This window comes from Xyrauchen texanus, chromosome 47, assembly GCF_025860055.1.
Source record: "Xyrauchen texanus isolate HMW12.3.18 chromosome 47, RBS_HiC_50CHRs, whole genome shotgun sequence".
NCBI lineage: Eukaryota > Metazoa > Chordata > Actinopteri > Cypriniformes > Catostomidae > Xyrauchen > Xyrauchen texanus.
In genome coordinates this window covers 823,079-830,578 of record NC_068322.1, presented here as the reverse complement: position 1 = coordinate 830,578, position 7,500 = coordinate 823,079, and the positions used below count along the sequence as shown (strand labels likewise).

Sequence of the window (7,500 nt, the reverse complement as noted above, 5' to 3'; positions counted from 1 at the left end):
ACCAGAACTCCTGGCTCGGCCAGTGTTTGTCCATTTGGAGATGTTTGCATTGATTTGCTTTGGACGATTTATAAAAGCAACAGTCACTTTTTCTGTTTATGATTGTTTTGCACTAATATTGTCACTCAATAAACATGCGTGCAATCTGAGTAAATATATCTTATGTTTCATGCCATATCATGTAAACACACGCCTACAATACATCAGATGATGCAAATAAAACAATTTATTATGGGGGCATTTTTTACCCTCACCATTGACATTTTAGGGGCATTTTTTACCCTCACCATTGACATTTTAGGGGCATTTTTTACCCTTACCATTGACATTTTAGGGGCATCTTTTACCCTCACCATTGACATTTTAGGGGCATTTTTTACCCTCACCATTGACATTTTAGGGGCATTTTTTACCCTTACCATTGACATTTTAGGGGCATTTTTTACCCTTACCATTGACATTTTAGGGGCATCTTTTACCCTCACCATTGACATTTTAGGGGCATCTTTTACCCTTACCATTGACATTTTAGGGGCATCTTTTACCCTCACCATTGACATTTTAGGGGCATCTTTTACCCTCACCATTGACATTTTAGGGGCATTTTTTACCCTCACCATTGACATTTTAGGGGCATTTTTACCCTCACCATTGACATTTTAGGGGCATTTTTACCCTTACCATTGACATTTTAGGGGCATCTTTACCCTCACCATTGACATTTTAGGGGCATTTTTTACCCTCACCATTGACATTTTAGGGGCATTTTTTACCCTTACCATTGACATTTTAGGGGCATTTTTTACCCTTACCATTGACATTTTAGGGGCATCTTTTACCCTCACCATTGACATTTTAGGGGCATCTTTTACCCTTACCATTGACATTTTAGGGGCATCTTTTACCCTCACCATTGACATTTTAGGGGCATTTTTTACCCTTACCATTGACATTTTAGGGGCATCTTTTACCCTCACCATTGACATTTTAGGGGCATTTTTTACCCTTACCATTGATATTTTAGGGGCATTTTTTACCCTTACCATTGATATTTTAGGGGCATTTTTTACCCTTACCATTGACATTTTAGGGGCATTTTTTTACCCTCACCATTGACATTTTAGGGGCATTTTTTACCCTCACCATTGATATTTTAGGGGCATTTTTTACCCTCACCATTGACATTTTAGGGGCATCTTTTACCCTCACCATTGACATTTTAGGGGCATCTTTTACCCTCACCACTGACATTTTAGGGGCATTTTTCACCCTCACCATTGATATTTTAGGGGCATTTTTTACCCTCACCATTGACATTTTAGGGGCATCTTTTACCCTCACCATTGACATTTTAGGGGCATTTGTTTACCCGTACCATTGACATTTTAGGGGCATTTGTTTACCCGTACCATTGACATTTTAGGGGCATTTGTTTACCCGTACCATTGACTATGGCACATGACCATGCTACTTTTTTGTGAGCAAAGCCGTTTTCTGGGTCAAGTATTGAAATGGTCACATTTGTAAAATGAGTGTATGTAATAATTCCTTTACGTTCTGTGGTTCTGTGATCCTCTCCGACACTGTTTTTGCTCTCAGATTTCTGTGTACACACTCACATTCATCAGCGTTCTGCTGTAGCTGCTTTAATGAATGTTTTGGGGTCAGCTCATGTGCGTTATGAACGGCTGAATACAGTGGATTGTGTTCAGTGAAGCCACAGGCGAATGCATCTGAGTCTCTCTGAACGTTCAGTCTGTCTGTGTGTGTCTGTTTAACAGTCAGTCCGCATCCGCACGACTACGAGCCGCTATGGCAACACAGATGCGCTTGTACCACCGGCACGGCCGGAGCTGCTGCTGCTGCTGTGTGCGGGGGAAAGCGAGTGCTTTAGGGTGGTAGAAGCGCATCTTTGTTCATACATCGACCCCGTGCACAGATCTCCTCTCGGTGGGATTCACAGATAGACCTCAGCTTGATTACAGAAGAGATTGTATGTGTTGGTTCAGCACCATGGACAGCAGCATACATACAGCTCAGATGCTGAACACTAATTACTCATTTAGCTGATGCATTTATCCAAAGTGACTTACAGTTTATTACATAAACACCCCGTCTGGAATACTGAGACAGCTTAAATCAAATTGCAAGTGTGTAAATAAATCACGTGTGCAGAGAACGTTTTGTAAAGGTGTTAATCAAGTTGCGAGCAATCCTTTAATGCTTTGCATACATGTTTTCACATGTTGTGAATCTGTAATTTCATATGAAGTAAATTTGGTGAGTATTCTTCAAGAGTTGTCCCTTGGCTGTGTGCTTTGGGTCATCGTCCTGTTGGAAGGTGTGTCATGAGTGCTCTGGAGCAGGTGTTCATTAAGGATATCTCTGTATTTTGCTGTGTTCAACTTTCCTTCATCCCTGACCAGTCCCCAGTCCCTGCCGCTGAAAAACACCCCCCCCCCAGCAGGATGCCACCACCCCCATGCTTCACCATTGGGATGGTATTGCACAGGTGATGAGGGGTGCCTGGGTTCCTCCAGACATGACGCTTGGAATTGAAGCCAAACAGTTCAATCTTAATTTCATCAGACCAGAGTCCTGCATTGAGGAGAGGTGTACGTCTGGCCACTCTGCCATAAAGCCCAGATCGGTGGAGTGTTGCAGTGATGGTCGTCCTTCTGGAAGTTTCTCCCGTCTCCACACACGATCTCTGGAGCTCAACCTGAGTGACCATCGGGTTCTGGGTGGCTCTTCTGACTCGACTGCTCAGTTTGGCTGGGGGTCCAGCTCGTTCACCTCATGGCTTGATTTTTGCTCTGATATGCATTTACAGCTATAATACCTTATATAGACAGGTGTGTGCTTTTACAGATCATATCCAACCAATTTAATTTGCAACAGATGACTCCAAATTATGTGATGTTGTGTATAAATGTTGGAGCTGTTGTGTTTTTGTATTCTTGTGTGCTTGGGTTTGTCATTATTAGCTGTATGTGCTCACTTTGAGTCAGCGCATCTAGAATTCATCACACACACACACACACACACACACACACACACACACACACACACACACACACACACACACACACACACACACTGGCTGGAGGTGAATGAATGCATCGCAGAGTAGTTCAGTATGTGCCACTAGACAAACACTGACAGTCTGTAATCAAACACAATCAACTCAACTCAGTTACTAGGTTGCAATTTTTTGCTATTTGTGATATTAAATAGTTTGAAATACTGTAAAAGTTTAAATAGAGATTTTCATTAAGTAGCGCTCACCCATGCAAAACTGTGTGCAACGATGCTGCCATGCTTAGGGCAGTTGTTAGGGCGTTGCTAGGTGGTTGCTATGGTGTTCTGGGTTTTTACTTGGTTCTTAGTGGATGTCGTGATGTTCTCAGCTGATATAAAGGACAGCGTCTCTGTTAGCTCATTTGAAGTTGCTTTAGTTAAGTGTGTAGATGTTCCTGCACTTGTTTGGTTTGGAAACGACAGTGACAATGAGGGAGACATATTGACATATTGAAATGTTTGTGAAACACAGATCGGCCTGTGAGTGCTGCTGCTTTTCCATGACAAAAGATTTAATACATTTGGTGTTAAAGAGAGCAAACCTACTCACACCTTCATGACAATCTCACAGAAATGTGCACAACTATATTCTCCCGCTGCAAATTGCTCATTTTACGGTTTGAAAATATAACCAGAGCTTTCAAGAACAGAGAAGGAATCCATTAGCTGTTTGCATCTCACATATATGAGTCAGAGAGAGATCTGGGTGGGAGGGATGATGGATGGATTCAGTGGCCGCAGCTTGCAAAGGTCTCCTTGTGCTAGACACATGCACACACACACACACACATACACATTCACACACACACTCTCATACACACACACACATTCACACACACACATACACATTCACACACACTCATACACTTTCACACACACACACACACACTTTCAATCCGCGTCTGAGACTGTCAATCCGCGCATCTTATCATGTGACTTGTTGAGTGTGTTACCATGGAGACGTAGCGCTTGTGGAGGCTTCACGCTATTCTCCAAAGCATCCACGCACAACTCACCACATGCCCCACCGAGAGCGAGAACCACATTATAGAGACCACGAGGAGGATACCCCATGTGACTCTACCCTCCCTAGCAACCGGGCCAGTTTGGTTACCCCATGTGACTCTACCCTCCCTAGCAACCGGGCCAATTTGGTTACCCCATGTGACTCTACCCTCCCTAGCAACCGGGCCAATTTGGTTACCCCATGTGACTCTACCCTCCCTAGCAACCGGGCCAATTTGGTTACCCCATGTGACTCTACCCTCCCTAGCAACCGGGCCAATTTGGTTACCCCATGTGACTCTACCCTCCCTAGCAACCGGGCCAATTTGGTTACCCCATGTGACTCTACCCTCCTAGCAACCGGGCCAATTTGGTTACCCCATGTGACTCTACCCTCCCTAGCAACCGGGCCAATTTGGTTACCCCATGTGACTCTACCCTCTCTAGCAACCGGGCCAATTTGGTTACCCCATGTGACTCTACCCTCCCTAGCAACTGGCCCAATTTGGTTACCCCATGTGACTCTACCCTCCCTAGCAACTGGGCCAATTTGGTTACCCCATGTGACTCTACCCTCCCTAGCAACCAGGCCAATTTGGTTACCCCATGTGACTCTACGCTCCCTAGCAACCGGGCCAATATGGTTGCTAAGGAGACCTGGCTGGAGTCACTCAGCACACCCTGAATTCAAACTCGCGACTCCAGCGGTGATGGCGTCAATACAAAAAAAATTGTACACAATTCACATGGATTACTTACATGTTGTTTTTGCCATTTTCAGAGCTTCACGGTCTCTGGTCACTGCATACTATTACTGCCAGGAAAAGAGCTGCTTGAACATTCTGCTAAACATCTTATTTTGTGTTGCACAGAATGAGGGAGAAAATGAAGTCAGAAGGAAATGTTTTGGGTGAACTGTTCCTTTAATCATAATTTATCAGCTGATAGTCAAGATTTGATTCATTTGTATGTAGTTATTATGTTAGTTCCGGGTTCAGATGAAGAAAAGCTGTTCTGTGACGGTAATGTCCTCGTGGGAACTGATCTGAGAACTGCTGCTTTGTGCTGAATAAAAGCTCTCTCTCCCACTGAGTAAAGACATTTTACTGTTTTTAGCACCACAAAGACAGAAGATAACAGCTTTATCATAATTACAGAGAGAGAGAGAGAGAGAGAGAGAGACATAGAGTGAGACAGAGTGTGTGAGAGAGAGTATGATAGAGAGAGAGACATAGAGTGAGACAAAGAGAGAGAGAGAGAGAGTGTGTGATAGAGAGAGAGAAGGCCGTACATTTGGGTTAAAATGTCCTAAAACTCTTTCTGTACTGTATGCAGTTTCTCCACACGGACGCAGATCTTTGCAGCATCGTTGTGTGTGTCTCCATGTGTGTGTGTGTGTGTGTGTGTATGAGTGTGTATATAAATAATAAATAAATAAATTGATCAATTGTCACACATTATATATACATTTCTGCATATACATGGTGAAATTATTTATTTTTCACATATCCCAGCTAAGCTGGGGTCAGAGTGCAGGGTCAGCCATGATACAGCACCCCTGGAGCAGATAGGGTCAAGGGCCCATACGTGTGTACGTGTGTGTGTGCATGTGTGTGTGCATGTGAGCGTGTGTGTGTGAGAGTGTGCGTGCGTGCGTGCGTGCGTGTGTGAGTGTGTGTGTGTATGTGAGAGTGTGTGTGTGAGAGTGTGTGTGTGTGAGAGTGTGTGTGTATGTGTGAGTGTGTGTGTATGTGAGAGTGTGTGTGCGTGTGTGTGTGTCTTATTCTCTTTACACTGATTGGCAGTCCGACACAGAATTGATTTTATAATTGTACTTTATGTTTTGATCTCTCTGACCTTCTGAGTGCAAATCATCTCTTAGACGTCTAAGATCATCTGATCAGAGATTATTGACCTGCTGACCCCGTTGACCTCTGATGTAACTGTCTCACACACACTTTTGTGCTTTTATGAAAAGAAAAAGGATGAATGAGTCTTTGTGCTCATTTACTTCCTTTCTATTGATGAAATAATTGATGCTCGATCACTGGTGATGTTTCTCTCCTGTGTGACATTATTGAAACGGTGTGTGTTGACGATCGCGAGCTGTAGAGATGTGTTAGTAACACAATTACACTGTTTGTGCTCACACAGTCACACTTTAACAACTTTAAATCAGCTAGAAAATATAATAATCCACTCAGAATAACAACAAATACACACCAGACTTCACTTTCATCCCGCTCTCACTGCGAGAACATGACCATGACCACTTTACGAGTGCAGCTCTCCTTCCAAGGGAGCGCATCTTCAGCCGTCCCCCTTCCTGGCCCTCCTACCTACGGGTGCGACGCCTACGTGGTTGATGCTGGAGACTTTTTCGGTCTTCACTGGGTACGGTCCCGCCGTGTAATTCCCCGTGGGCCACCCACCCCGCAGCGGACTCACTGGCCTCCATCCACCATTGGGATAAGACAGGCAGCTCGCCTCAGTGCCAGCCTAAAGTCTCTCCCGGTGCCCGAGATCTGGATGAGGTGTCGATCACTGCATCGGAGGCGGTTCTAGCAGTGTCGGATGCTGAATACTCGACTGGACAGCCGCCTTCAGGTGTGGTAGCCCGGTCTGAGGCGGACGCTGAATTCACTGCCATGCTTTCCCTGGCCGCCGCGATTGTCGGGCTTGAGTGGAACCCTCCACCCGCCCCTGATCGCGCGCGGCTTGATGACTGCTTTCTCGGGTCGGCGCGCCGCTCGTGGCCTCGCCCCCCTCCAGTTCCATTCTTGCCAGAGGTGCATGACGAGCTGATGTGGTTTCTCTCATTTCTCTTGATGGTGGGGTTGCTGAGAGTTATGCCACGATTCCCCAGATGGATAAGGCGATCGCGGCACACCTGTGCCCGCTGAGCGCCGCAACCTGGCGGAATCGGCCGGCACTCCCTTCCCGTGCACGTAAGATGACGTTGTCTCTGGATATGAAAGCCTACAGCACTACTGTTCAGGCCAATCTCACCCTCCAAGCGACAAAGGTCACAGCGCTAGCCATCTGGCAGACAATGTCCACACTCGTGGTCCAGGAGCACCACCTATGGCTAAACCTGGTCAAGATGAGGGAGGCAGACATAGCACGGTTCCACAATGCCCCATCTTCCAGGCCGGCCTCTTCGGCGACACTGTCGAGGACTTCGCCCAGTAGTTCTCGGCGGTGAAGCAACAGACAGAGTCTGAGTGCACACCCCTTCTGTTCACCGAGTGTGTTCCCCTGCGGCAACGCCCCAGCTCGAGCCTGCTACTCGCCCACGGTGTAGAGCCCCTGCAGGAGAGCAACGCCCCCCGCTTCTCGGCCGGCCTGCAAGACCCCTAAAAGGACTCCCAGGCATCCCTGAGACAGGCCACCTAAGGAAGGAGCTGACTCCAG

General features: G+C 46.1%; 1 pseudogene; it reads left to right on the top strand.

The window, feature by feature from the left end:
* The window catches only part of LOC127638820 (glutamate receptor ionotropic, kainate 2-like), a 414,054-nt pseudogene that overhangs the window by 601 nt on the left and 405,953 nt on the right, over window positions 1–7,500 (top strand).